Raw genomic sequence first — 15,040 nt, forward strand, 5'->3', positions numbered from 1 at the left:
TGAAAAAAAGTATCACAGGTTCCAAAAGAAATAACAAAATTGTCCAACATTGATAATAAATCAGCATAATGTTTTCTGAAGGATAATGTGACCATGAAAACTGAAGTAATGATGCTGAAAATTCAGCTTTACATCACAGGAATAAATTATATTTGTATTTTTATTTGTAATTATATATTATATTTGTATATATAAAGTAAAAAAAAAAAAAAAACAATGAAAAAAATGTTTCAAAATATTACGTTTTTAATGTTTTAAAAAATATATATTGTGAAATGTTTTACAATTTAATTTTTTAAAATACAGAAAATTATTTTTATACATTATAAAATGAATATATAAATTAAAAATTATAATTAATATTTTGTGCTCAAGAAACATTTTTTGTATTATTAAGCAGTTGTGCTGCATGCATTTTTTAGAGCTATAATATATATATTTTAGAATTCTTTGATGAATAGAAGGTGAAAAAGAATTATTTATTACAAATATATTATGTTTTGATCAATTTAATTAATCCTTGCTGAATAATACTACTACATGTAACATGTAATTTGCATTTACTTTATGTATACTATTTTTTAAATGTAAATGTACATATTTTGGGTCACGTATACCTTTGGTCTTAAAGTTATGTTTGACCAAATCCATCTCTCAGTCGGATTATCAGATCACTTTTTCTTGCTTCGACAAGATTCATGTTTTATTCAAAACCTACATCCAAAATTTAAAAGGGGTGAGTATTTCCCAGCAGAGCACAACACAAAATGAAACGAAAATACATAGTACTGAAATACATTGTTCAAAGCGCTGAGGCCCAGTTCCGCTGTATGAGTCGAAAGATTTACTGCTGTGAATAATTAGTAAGTGAAGTGTGGCTGACTTCTCCACAGCCCTAGATACTTGGCACACTCTCTCCCTGTTTGCATCTCCACCAGTGTATCCAGATGGTCAACTCACTATGAACTCCCTGGGCTAGCTACACCATGCAGCCTGCATATTATTTATCAATAACTGCTGTCCTATCAGGTGCTGGGACACCAAGAGCACTCAGCGGTTAGGAGACAGTAGGGGGGCAAACATGTAAACACACACACACACACACACACACACACACACACACACACACACACACACACACAGACAAGCGTGCATGAGTGTGGACCTACACACACACACACACACACACACACACACAACCACAGGCTCCGACACTGACCCAACATCTGCTTTTCATTAGCATCCAGCACACACACGCTCGCTCTCTGTCTCCCGCTCACTCGCTCGCTCTATATACATTCACAACAACAGCCTGCTGTTGCTCAAAGAGCTGTCAACAGTTAGGACTTTCTCAAGACGTAAAAGGCACAGAGAGTGAGCGAGAGAGAGACAGAGGGACAGAGGCAAACAAAAGGGCACCATATGGAGAGGGTGCTTAGAAAACCACCTGGCTCTATGATATGAGTGCCAAGTCTGTAACGTGAACGACCTGTCCTTAAATACTTAAGCTACAGATGCGACCAGTGGGTGAGACTCACCTTAAACTCTTTAAAGCAAATGTAAAAGCCTACAATAATAATAAATGCAATAAGTTTTAAAATTATGACAAACAGCGGGTTCCAAAAAGCATTCGGACTGACATAGAATGTATGTTTTTCTATGTATTATTAAACTAAATATGAACCAAGTGGCATTTATTTTACAGAAATACAAAACAAACTTAAAATACATTATGATAAAACACAAAATGATAAAAACCAATAGATATACTTTTCAAAATTAAGATAAAACTGCATTGCGACACTGAATTGTAATATGACTAACTACATCTGTCTGAACTTGATGTCCACTAAAAGTTATGGGACCTGTTGGTTTAATGTACTGGAAAGAGAATTATTATAGTTGACTAATACTGAAACCATGACATTTTTTGTGGCTTGCAATAAAAATAGCATTAACTTATTTCAGCGAGGTTGCTAAGGCATCATTATTATTTTCATTTAGCTCAACTTGATGCACTAAAATAAGTAAAACTGAAATACAGACAAAAACTAAATTACCAAACCTTAAAAAATAAAATAAATAAATAAGAATAATAAAAATATGGTAACACTTTACAATAAAGTTAACATTAATTAACTAGTTATCATGAACAAAGAATGCACAATACTTCTGCATTTGGTAATCTTAGTCAATTTTAGCCTTTACTTACGCATTATTAAAATCACACTTTGTGTTTGTTAACATTAGTTAATGCACTGTAAAATAATTAGTGTTACATAATAAATAGTATTAATATTATTAATATTAAAAATAATATTTTAAAAATGTATAAATAGTGTAATAAATGAATTGTTCATGGTTAATTCATGTTAATTAATACATTAACAAATTTTTAACAAATAGGGCCCTGGACCACAAAACCAGTCAAAAATATGGGTCAAAATTATAGATTTTTTTATGCCAAAAATCATTAGTTTATTAAGTAAAGATCATGCTCCATGAAGATATTTTTTAAATTTCATACCTTAAATATATCAAAAACTTAAATTTTATCTTATCTTTATATATCAAAAATAAATTTTTGATTAGTAATATGCATTGCTAAGAACTTCATTTGGACAACCTTTATTGAGAAAATATTTTTCTCAATATTTAGATTTTTTTGCACCCTCAGATTTGGCCAAATCGGTTTTCAGATGATCAATAAATCTCAGTTTTGACCCTTATGGTTGTTTTTGTGGGGTTTATATATATATATATATATATATATATATATATATATATATATATATATATATATGTCACAACCCTGTCTGTCATTGGTCTCACCCATTGTCTTCCCCTACCATTCTGTTGTCATTTGGTTTAGCCCTCGTCACCGTCATCTGTTGCACCTGTCCTTGTAATTATTAGTCATCTGTGTCACCTGTGTTTGATTATGAGTTACCCTTTATAAGTCTGTCTTTGAGTTTAGTCTTTTGTCGGTCTTTAACGTTATCTGGATGTGTGTGAAAGCCCTCTGTGTTCCTGCCTGTTCCTGCCTTGTTCATCTTGGAGAATTCTATTAAATTTACTGTTGATTGTTAATCTCGTCTATCGTCTCGTCTCGTCCTGCACACCCGCGTGACAGAAAGACCGACCCAAAAAAAAAAATTCACGGCGTCTTCCCCTGCGTTTATTTTCCGTTTTTTTTGTATCAGTGTTTAGTTTATTTTTTTTTTTTTCCCCCCCGTCATGAACGATCCCGCCGTCCTCATCCTCCTCCTGAAGCAGGGGAACCGCTCTCTCGAGGACCACACCAGAGACTTTATATTCCTCGCCCCGTTTACGCACTACCCGGACAGTTGCCTATGCACGTTCTACCGCGTGGGACTTAATGATAACATCCAGAGGCAGCTGTCCGGGGAGGGTCCTCGAGAGAGCCTCGCCGACTACATCGAGTGGGTGCTGGTGTCCAGCAGAGCTTCGTTGACCGCGAAGGATGACACCAGCCCCACTCCAGACCCAGAACCCAGCCCAACATCACCCCGACAAGCGGAGTTGCAGCCCGAGCCCACCGACGATGGAGAGCCCGAGCCGAGAGCGACAGAGCCAGAGCCGGACCCATCGGACCAGGTGCGAGAGCCGACTGCTACATCCGCGACGGTGGAGTGTGACGTGGAGCAAGAGAGGGCTACAGAGAGCCCTGCCCACTGCACCACCACTGGGGGTGAGAATGAGCAACACTCTGGGGACTTAATAGACTTTTCCACAGAACCACTGACCTGCCTGAACTTCCCACCCACCCGCCCTCTTCTGCCTATGCCTGAGTCTCCGCTGGTCCCGTCCAGCCATCCTGAGTCTCCGCTGGTCCCGTCCAGCCATCCTGAATCTCCGCTGGTCCCGTCCAGCCGTCCTGAATCTCCGCTGGTTCCGTCCAGTCGTCCAGAGTCATCGCTGATTTCGCCCAGCCTTCCTGAATCTCCGCTATCACCTGTCAGTCCCCCTGCTCACCCTCAGTCATCCACCTGTGCAGTGGGCTCGCCGCGGGACTGCCAGCTTCCATCGGCGTCTCGGCTGGAGGATTCCTCAGCTCCGCCTCCAGCCTCCGAGTCCTGGACTCCGCCTCGGCCCTTCGACCCCGCGGTTCCACCACGGCTCTCGACGCCCTCCTCTCCACCGTCGCCCGTCGATCCACCAGCTCCACCGGGCTCCATCGTCTTTCCGGCTCCGCCCTGGTCAGTCGTCACCCCATCGGCTCCTCAGGACTCTGCTCCTCCGGCTGTGCCTCGTCGCGCCGTCCCACCGGCTCCTTGGGACTCCTCCTTCCTGCGGGCACAGCCTCCATCCTCTGTCGCTCCGGCTCCGCCGCGGATCTCCGGGACTCCGCCTCCGCCTCGGGCGCCAGAGCCTGTTCCACCTTGGCCCTCCGGATCCTCGGCGTCACCCCGGATCATCGGCTCTCCGTCTCCGCCTCGGGCTCCTCCACCATCTGCTCCGCCTCTGTCGGTCGGCCCCATGGAGTCGGCACGCCTTCCTCCACCATGGTTCCTCCCTCCGTCGGCTCCACCGTGGGCCGTCATCATGGCTGTGGTCTGGGTCAGTTCCTCCTGCTTCAGATCCCTCCTGTTTCCTCCCTGGCTCCTCCCACCTTCGTCGCCCCCCTGGACTCTAACGACTTTGTTTGTTGTCCCCCTCCAGGGGTACCGTCCTCCGCCCAAGCCTCCTCCCTTATGTACTCTGTTTTTCCGCCCCTCTCGTTTCTTCCACGGCGCGAGGACGCGCCTTTCCGGAGGGGGGCGTGATGTCACAACCCTGTCTGTCATTGGTCTCACCCATTGTCTTCCCCTACCATTCTGTTGTCATTTGGTTTAGCCCTCGTCACCGTCATCTGTTGCACCTGTCCTTGTAATTATTAGTCATCTGTGTCACCTGTGTTTGATTATGAGTTACCCTTTATAAGTCTGTCTTTGAGTTTAGTCTTTTGTCGGTCTTTAACGTTATCTGGATGTGTGTGAAAGCCCTCTGTGTTCCTGCCTGTTCCTGCCTTGTTCATCTTGGAGAATTCTATTAAATTTACTGTTGATTGTTAATCTCGTCTATCGTCTCGTCTCGTCCTGCACACCCGCGTGACAATATATATATATATATATATATATATATATATATATATATATATATATATATATATATATATATAATAGTATCTCAGTAAAATTGATAGTGAAAATAGGTTGGATATTTTGATATTTTTCTAATGCACGAAAATGTATGTGCATTTTAAGTGTCCACAATTAAGTGTTTGAATGTTTTGGTGCTGCTGTATATACAATATATCCCGACTATTCACTTTTGTTGTTTTTTTTTCTTTATTTTTAATTTATGGAAGAGAATTTTAATTAAAAAGAAACAAAGCATTTATTGTCCTTGTTTACCACCGTCTCACATTTATAATTTATAGCTTTCCCAAGTCCGCTGTAGATTTACAGCTGCTTACAGTATGTTGGCCATCACAGTCTCCCCTAGACGGCCCCTCACACTGAGATTCTGCCATTTTGTAATGGTGTGGAGAGGCCACAGTCAGGCGAACTTCACTAGAGAGTGGGTCAGAGTCAGGTCAACTCACAGGCACTCTACCATCGTGAGGCCAAGAGTCTGGAGTAACCCCTCACCCTCACATGCCCCCTCCATTGAACATGCTCATTAGACTGAATTGGAGCCATTTGGAGCTTAACAGTGGTCTGATGCTTAAGTGATGGTGTAACTCCAAGTACAGTAGGAAGAGCTTCTGTATTTTAAACATTTGAAGAAAAGTTCATATGTGATGGGTGCAGTTTTGACTGTTTTTATCTTTCTGTTATTTACAGACGGGAAACTGTTTGCTCTGACAGTGAATTGGTGCTATTTTTAGCTGTCTGGATCAATACTAACTGAACCTGAAGGCATGTGAATTACATCATATTTACATTTAGTTGTAATGGATGCTATTGCTTTTCAATAATGTGTTCTATATTTTGTGGCAGTTATGCCACCCAATTTTCCTTGATTTCTTTCTGTAATACTTGCTTTAAGGGAATATTTTATCCAAAAATGAAAATTTGCTGAAAATTTACTCTCACCAAAGGATCCTCAGCAGTGAATGGGTGCCGTCAGAATGAGAGTCCAAACAGCTGACATTAATTGTTGTACTGAAGTTGTGTGGATTTCTTGTGCTTATTTTGATGCCATTCTGTCATGATCTCATTCTGACGGCATCCATTCACTTCAGATGAACCATTGGTGAGCAAGTGATGTAATGCTAAATATCAGATGAAGAAACAGCCTCATACATGTTGGATGGTCTGAGGATAAGCAAATGTATTGTAAAAAGTATTGTTAAATGTATTGTGTTATACATTTTATAATATAAAATACAATGACATTCATTATTTTAAAGTGTCCAAAACCTTTTTGGGACATCTGTATATACAGCATCCTGAGTTTGAGTTCAGGCTCATGAAGCTTTGCTTCCTATTATTACCATACTGTCCTTTCAAAATAAAGGCAAAAAAAAAAAAAAAGATTGGACATTTCCTCTCAGCTTTCTCTAATGAAGGGCATGTAATGAAGATATTAATTTCATATTATTATTTAGAAAGCCAATCCTTCTGTTTCACCTCTGTTGTTTTTCCAGTTTACTGCTGCTGTTTTTTTTTTTTGTTTTTTTTTTTACTGCAGTATCACTTCTGCTGTGAGTGTTCAGATTCCTCAAGCTCGAAAATAAAAGGAAAGAACAGGGGGAAAAGTGATGTGGTTTCATGACTTATGGATGATACACACACTTTATTCTACAAGAAGAACTACATGAGTGAAGGCGCGCTAATAAAATAATGAATCCCTTGGCCGTTTTTTTTAAATGCTAATAACCCTCCTAAATGTAAATAAATATAAATAATATTTAATATAGTTTCAATGTGGTAATTCTTGATATTTGAATATAGGTAGGTGTTGCATTGGAGTTAAAATGTATATATTTATTTATTTGGTTAGCAGTTTGTCCAACAACCACACATACAAATGCAGTCGTATTGGTCAGGGATGGCAAAATATTAAATAAATGATTTGTACAATAAGAGCTGCTTCTTTCTCTCTCACTTCCTCTTTCTGTGTGCCCAAATAAGGTTCCCTGTGATGAATGATCAGAGGCACAGATGCTGTGATTATAACTTTGCCAGATATCTCTGGAGATGCACAGTTTCAAAGTCATGCATAAACTGGAGATTACAGTCTTTCAGCCTTACCAGCTTCACACCTCTGACAAACTGCATGCATGTATGTAATTATGTATGCATATTCATTCATTCATGTACATTAATTTTTTCATTCTTGTTTCTCATTCAAGGTTAAGGGCTCTTGCAGAAAGAATATTCACTTCAAAAAAACCTGTATTTTAAAGGATTGGTTCCCTTCCAGAATAAAAATGTCCTGATAATTTACTTACTCCATTGTCATCCAAGATATTCATGTCTTTCTTTCTTCAGTCGCAAAGAAATTAAGTTTTTGAGGAAAACATTCTAGGATTTTTCTCCATATAGTGGACTTCATTGGTTGCCAAAGGTCCAAATTGCAGTTCCAAAGGGCTCTACATGATCCCACCCAGGGAATAAGGTTTTATCTAGTGAAACAATTGGTAATTTTCTAAAAAATAAAAATGTATATACTTACAACTATTACGGAAGCAATTATTACAAAAACAACTATTTGCGACTATTACAGAAGGTTCAAATGCTCACTGATGCTCCAGAAGGAAAAAACATGCATTAAGAGTTATGCATTATGGTAAATTTTACGTATTTTTTCAGCTATTATTTAGTGGACTGTATGTAAACATCTTTTTAGTGAAATATCTTATTCAGGTCAGTACTAAATAAAAATAAAAAACATGCATTTGGTATGATCCTTCCTATTTTGGTAAAATAATTTACATTTTGAAGATTCTGCAAGGTGTATGTAAAGTTTTGACCTTAACTGTATTTGGGCCTACCCTAGACTCAAATGACAATTTACTGATTTTTTTTTAACTCTCTACCAACTCTTTACCAAAAATAAAGGCCAGTCCTTTTATTTACTAAGCACAACAGTCAAATATAGATCATTTTTCACAAATTCTGAAATTTGGGAAGTACAAAGATGTCAAATTTGGCTCCATGTGACTATCGTCGACTCACACATCCTTAGCACGTGAGGAAGTGTGCCTGTACAAATTGTGCTTTGTAACAGAGTGATCATGCTTATGTGAGAGACACAGATGTCATAATGCAAGTGTGACTGTCACTGCAGTGCTGCTGCTGTTGCTTAGGATGACACTTCCGCTTCCTTTTTACACCCATACACATCACTGCTCACCCAGCTCCCGACGTTAAAGCAGCTTAGAATAACACAAATCACGACGTCATCACTCTGATCACATGATTTTGTGTCGATCTGGCATTTGGGACTCAAATTCATTGGAAAAATGAAGCCTGATGCGAAGAATCAGATGTTATAACATAACATGATCAAGGAGAAGCACATATAGTAAATATAGAATCACAAACGCTACAACAACTGCAAACATATTTATAGTTTTACAGCTCAAATAATACAAATAATACAAAGTTTTACCAAAAGAATGAATGGTAGAGCTTTAATAATCTTATAAACAAAACTGTAAATGTCTTACTGCAAGATTGATTTTCACTTTTATAAAAATGAGGTAAGTTGAAAATTATTTATTATTAATAATAATAAAAACTGTTTTTTGAAAGTGTCCCTAGTGAAGTGCTGACCAGGGATTGTCATTTGATCTTAATTCCACCCTGCCATTCAATCCACTAAATTACAATGACACAAGCCATTAGCCAGCACCTACAACCTCACAATCTCCTCTCCCATTTCTGGCGCAGAAAGCCGCAAGGTTTTTTTTCACAGCTCATGTTACTGACCCAAAGGGAACGTATGAACAGTCTTGATAGTCCTAGTGGACAGTTAAAAGAGAGGGATTGGAAAATTGGATGTGTTAAAAATGAGTAGACATGATAAGATACAGAGATAACACAGATTAAGGTTGAGTTAAATAGAATTTTAAATCCTACATTTTTCAGTTGCGCAGCCACATGCAATTTAAAACAATCAGATCAGATACTCACAATTGTAGTGATTGTAATCCTGGTAGGCTGCAAATGACGCAAAAGAAAATTACATTGTTTACTAAAGCATATATTCTTCTGCTAAGAATTGGCCATTAAGTCCTTCTAAAGCTGTCTCAGTGAAGTCTAAAAGACAGTATTAGCAACTCTTCTCATCTGAACTAAAAGGCATACTGTCAAGACACAGTGTGTACACAGCCTTTTTAAATGCCATCGGCCTTATATCATTCTGAACATTACAGAGTGGTTTTCTCTCTCAGAGATGCGTACATTACAGAGACCAGACATTACCAACGATCCTATTGAGTTCCTCTGTTAATTACTTCCTGCGTCAACAGCCTCAGGCTCGGCTCAAACTAATACAAAATAGAGAAAAAGAGATACACATAAGAGCTTTCATTAAAGGTCTGTGATTTTGATTTGTTTTTCACTTAGAAAGAAAAAAAACATACACAATTGAGATTTCATCAATATTTCAATTGCTTCTCATAAACAGGTTTTTGCTTAAGGGATGGTTCACCCAAAAATGTAAATTTGCTGTTAGTTTACTAACCCTCAGGCCATTCAAGATGTAGGTGACTTTTTTCTTCAGTAGAACAGTCACGAAGATTTTTAGCTGAAACTGTGTTCCTTGGTGATTCATAAAATGCAAGTCAGCAGCTGCCTGTTTTTGAGAATAAAAACACAAATAATATCAAGGAACACAAGATAAATATCCCTGGTTATTGATGATATATTGAGGTCTTATGAAGCAAAACAATTGGTCTGTAAAAGAAACTGAATATAATTTACAACATTATTACCTTTAAAGGGATAGTTCACCCAAGAAAAATGAAAATTCTGTTATTAATTACTCACCCTCATGTCCTTTGTTCTTCTTCAGAGCACAAATTACTTTTGATGAAATCCGAGAGCTTTCTGAACCTGCATAAAAAGCAATGTAACTACCATGGTTCAAGACCCAGAAAGGTAGTTTCATTGACATCAAACTTCGAAAGCTAGCGTATATCAAATCTCAAAAAGACCTGTGATAGAGTAGCGTCAGAGTAAGAAAAATGATAAATATAGAAGTGCCATTCATGTGAGACATCAGAAGTTATAATACTCTATAAATGACATCATGAAATAATAATAAAAGTCTATACCATTCATTATGCATGTAGGTATCACAATTTTGTGTACTGGAGCAGTAATAGGCTGCTCTCAGCTGTAAGGAGGCCTACAGAATTGCATAATGCTCTGTGAACCTATTATGAACCCAACAGAAATTACCTCAGAGCACAGATGCCTGACTTTGTCATGATCCTTCATGTTTACAGTCTCTTTAATGCAGCAGAAACTCTACACTGGTGTACTTACAGTTGTGTAGTATTATTCAGCATCGTGCCCTGGAGACGATGTCCATACAGTGTGTGAGACATACAGAAACACTTCTTCAACTATTCCCACACTTCTCCAATCCAATAACATCAAACAACCTTGTTTTCTATGGCCTCTTAACCATACAACAGAGCACTCATGTAGTAATGACAACGATAAACAGTCCCAGTATAAACTCAGCCTGCTGTTTAGGTCTTTGCAAACTGAAAAATTGGAGACAATCAGTTGACGACCATGTTGTGCTCTCATGTAAAGCTGAATGCTCTGTTGTTCCACATTGTATAAAACCATATGTAGCAATTAGCGGTTGAGAACACTAAAGCACTGTCAAATCTGTGGTGGACGAGTAGGAGGGGAAGAGTGGAGAAAATGACCCATTATGGTTGAAACGTCCGCTCTGAATATGTTTGATTGAGCCAAGTCGTGATGTACAATGAAACAATTGTTGAGCCCAGCATATGTTTCAAAAGACAACGTAATTGTTAACAGCAGTGCTGAGGAAGTGTAACTTTCCTGTGTTTGTTTATCGATAGAAAGATTTTGAAATCCTATAGCGCATTCATAGGAAAGCAAATGCCCCTGCTTCAGTTGAGAGCTAACCGATACTTTCTAGTGCTCATCATTCAATCACCACAATAACTCCTATTTCTTTTGTTATATATGATACAAACCAAGCCATTTATTCTGACAGTCTTGTTTACCGAATGTGAACAAATAACTTTCCTGAAGAATGCATTGTTTTTTAAAGCGCTTTAACTGGACCATCAAAAAAGCTGAGCGATTACAGGAGTCATTTATGGAGGAAAGAAGAGAGTGTGTAAAACATTACTGTTCTCTTATCTTTTCATGCTTTTACCCAAAACCACAACTCTTCCTAGAGCTGCAGCCTCCTGGCCAAACTGAGCAATTGATGGAGAAGGGCTTTTATTAGACTGGTGACCAAGAACCTGGTGGTCACTCTAGTTGAGATCCATGATCATATATAAAGATGGGGGAAACTTACAGAAGGGCAAACATCACTGCAACACTCCACCAATCTGGGCTTTATGGTGGTGTGCCAAGATTCAGTCCTTTCCTCAGTGAAGACACATGAGAACACAATTGGAATTTGCAAAAAAAATAGACTGTGAGAAACAAGATTCTCTGGTCTGAGGAACCACAATCCTAAGCATCACGTTCTGAGGAAACCAGGCACTGCTCATCACCCGCAAAGTACCATCCCAATAGTAAAGTATGGAGGTAGCAGCCTCATGCTGTGGGGCTGTTTTTCAGTGGCAGGGACTGAGGGACTCATCAGAGTAGAAAAAAAGCTCAGTGCACCAAAATATTGACATAGCCTTAATAAAAACCCAGTCCAGAGCATTCAGAACCTCAGACTGGGCAGAAGGTTTACCTTCCAACAGGACAATGACCCTAAGCACACAGCAAGGATTATAGACAACTCTGTGAATGTCCTTGAGTGGCCCAGCCAAAGCCTGGGCTTGAACCCAATCAAACATTTCTGGAAAAACCTGAAAATGTCTGCCAGCCCCCATCCAAGCTGAAAGAGCTTCAGAGGTGAAGAGGTGAGGAGAAGAATGGCAGATAATTGCCAAATGCAGATGTGCATTTGGCAAAAGCTTGTTGCATCATACCAAAAAGATTTGAGGCTGTTAGAGGTGCTTCAACTAAGTACTGAGTTAAGGGTATGAATACTTATGCAATGTTTTTTTAACTTTAATAAATTTGCACAAATCTGTTGTCACACTGATGTTATTGTTTGCTTTGTCATTATGGTTGTATGGAGTGTAGGTTGATGTGGAAAAAAAGTTTTTAAAGCAGTTTAACAAGTTTAACAAAACATGAAAAAAAATTAAGGGGTATGAATATTTCTCAAGGCGCTGTATAGATGTGTTTGTGTGTGTATGTGTACTGGTATACACTACATTATGCGGACCAAATGCCCCCACAAGTATGGTAATACTAGTAAATTTTGACCTTGTGGAGACATTTTTAGGTCCCTGTGAGGAAACAAGCTTATAAATCATACAGAGTGTTTTGAAAATCTAAAAATGCAGAAAGTTTTGTGAGGGGTAGGTTTTGAGTAAGGAGATAGAAAATACAATTTGTACAGTATAAAAACCATTATGCATATGGAATGTCCTCAAAATGATAGGAATACCAGTGAGTTTGTGATTGATGTTTGTTGATTTGGTGTGTTGCTGCAGCCTAGTTTGACCTGGATAGATGTCATAGTGCAGAACAACAGATCTTTAGTTACTTAGTCACACATTGTGGTTATAGTGAGGGTATACACTGAATCTGCAGTGTGAGAATTTGTGTGAGATAGATTGTGTTATGTGTTGACAGACACGTTATTCAATAAAAACAAATGACAAGATAAGTGTACTCCTGCTCCACATTAAAAGCTGTGGTATCTCTCAGAACTGCCAATAGTTCACCTATCAGTTGGATAAAATTTGTATAGTCTTGGCTGCTCTGTACACTGGTTTGCCTTGTCAGCTTAATAAAGGAATTCTTAGTAAAATAAATCAATGAAAACATCTTACATAAGCCTTCATGGGCTTGCCTCCTCTAGGTTGTGGCAAAATTTCAATCTGCCCTAATTTGCCATTAATCTGTAGTGTCTGTTTTCTGTCAGCTCCTACTGCTGCAGTGTGTGATAGCTCTAAAATTCATATGCAATAACAAATGAGGTAAAGCTCAGTGCATTAAGACTGACAGGATAATACTTGTTCAGCATAAACAGACTGAGATTCTCAAAACTCATAGGACTGTAGGATGTGTTCTTGTGACTAAAGACACAAAAAATGACCTGGCAATCAGTCAGAACGCCTTAGCATCATACCAGTGGGTTTTGTACGGGAAATGTTATGGACCACTGCACCAATAAAACATTTTAACATAAAGTCAAACAGAGTAAAATGCATATGATTGGCAAAGCATTTTGCTTTTTAAATGAGGCAAGCATTGATAAATGAAAAAGGATTGAATTTCGCATTGGCTTAACTGTGTGTCTGACATTGACGGATATTGAACAAACTGAAACAAATCCACTCAGAAGCACCAAATGGATTCTAGATTCTCACCAAATTCAGTGCAATCAACGGACCATTTTTCAAAATGTCTGTGAAAGCAGTCCTTTCGGTGTCAGAGGCGTGTGACAGCACACGTTGAAGACAGGAGAGAGTTCAGCGTGCTGCACAGTGAGTACAGCTTGTGCTTCAGCACTCATTAGCTCAGAGGCAGCGCACAGTTTTGAGAGTCTGGCAGGAGCGTATATGCCTTATTTCATACGCCAGCCCTCAAACTTGTCTCCCTCTGCTAATTTCTGGATGAATCATGAGGAGAGTTAAAAGATGAAACACTTCTTCCTCCACTTTGTGAGAGATGGCTCTCACTGCCTGTGTTTTCTCAAAGGTTGGATTAAACAAATCAAAACAAGCCATGAGCCTCCGAGGATCTCTTCCCGTTTATTTTCATAAGAGCTTTCACCATGAGACAGGCCATTGCTCTTAAAATGTTCTTTGAATCTGTCGCCTCTTCAAAGGACCCACATGAAAAATCGCTGTACATAAACATGATTTCTAAGAATGAATCCTAATAAAATATTGCACTAGTCAGGCACGTTTCATGGCTCTAATTACAATGAACACAGTGGACTGAGCACCACAGCATCTCTGCTGTGTCAGAGATTCTGTCAGGTTGAACATTCATGCCTGTGTCAAGAGATTGTGAAACACTGCCATCTCCTGTAGCTCTGAGCCCTATTAGCATCATTTAGAGATAGATTTTCACTTCTCAGCCAAAAATTCATATGGATCAGCAATTATACAGTCATCTGCTACAAAACTGTGAAATAGATATAACTACTGACTCTACCTAAAACAAATAGCTGAAAGGAAACTTTGTTTTTAAAATCAAAGCTCACATTTAAGACCTGCACAAATAAAATTAATACCATATCAGCATTGTAGGGGAATAGTAACAGATTAAACTGTAAAATTACTGTAAAAAGCATGATTTACAGTTTAGATACAGGTTTTTCACAATTTTTTTTAATAAAATGAACTTCACATTCCAGCCTTTAAACCATTTTTAAGAAAATGAATGAATAAAAAATTTAAAATTATTATACTAATTTTAACTATTATTATATTAATTAAATAACATAAAAAATCTTACTGTTTTAATTGTTTATATTTTTATAATGCATTATCTTTTTGTCGATCTGCCAGTTGACATTTAAAACTGTGTGTTTGCAGCATAAAAACATGGGTTGTTTTTCACATTTGTCTGAACAAAAACAGCAGACAGGCTTAATAAAAATGCTAATTGATTCTCTGCCAGCAGATGGCGCTTTCGAAAAAGCAGAAATAGGCTATAGCTTTTCTCCAGTAACTGCAGTATACAAAGCAGCGCAAAACCTTACACTGAATAATTACATTCGTTCAATAAAATCATAGCCTTTCGAAGTTTAATCATCACATTAGGGAACATCGCAATACTTT

This window comes from Garra rufa, chromosome 5, assembly GCF_049309525.1.
Source record: "Garra rufa chromosome 5, GarRuf1.0, whole genome shotgun sequence".
Lineage (NCBI taxonomy): Eukaryota > Metazoa > Chordata > Actinopteri > Cypriniformes > Cyprinidae > Garra > Garra rufa.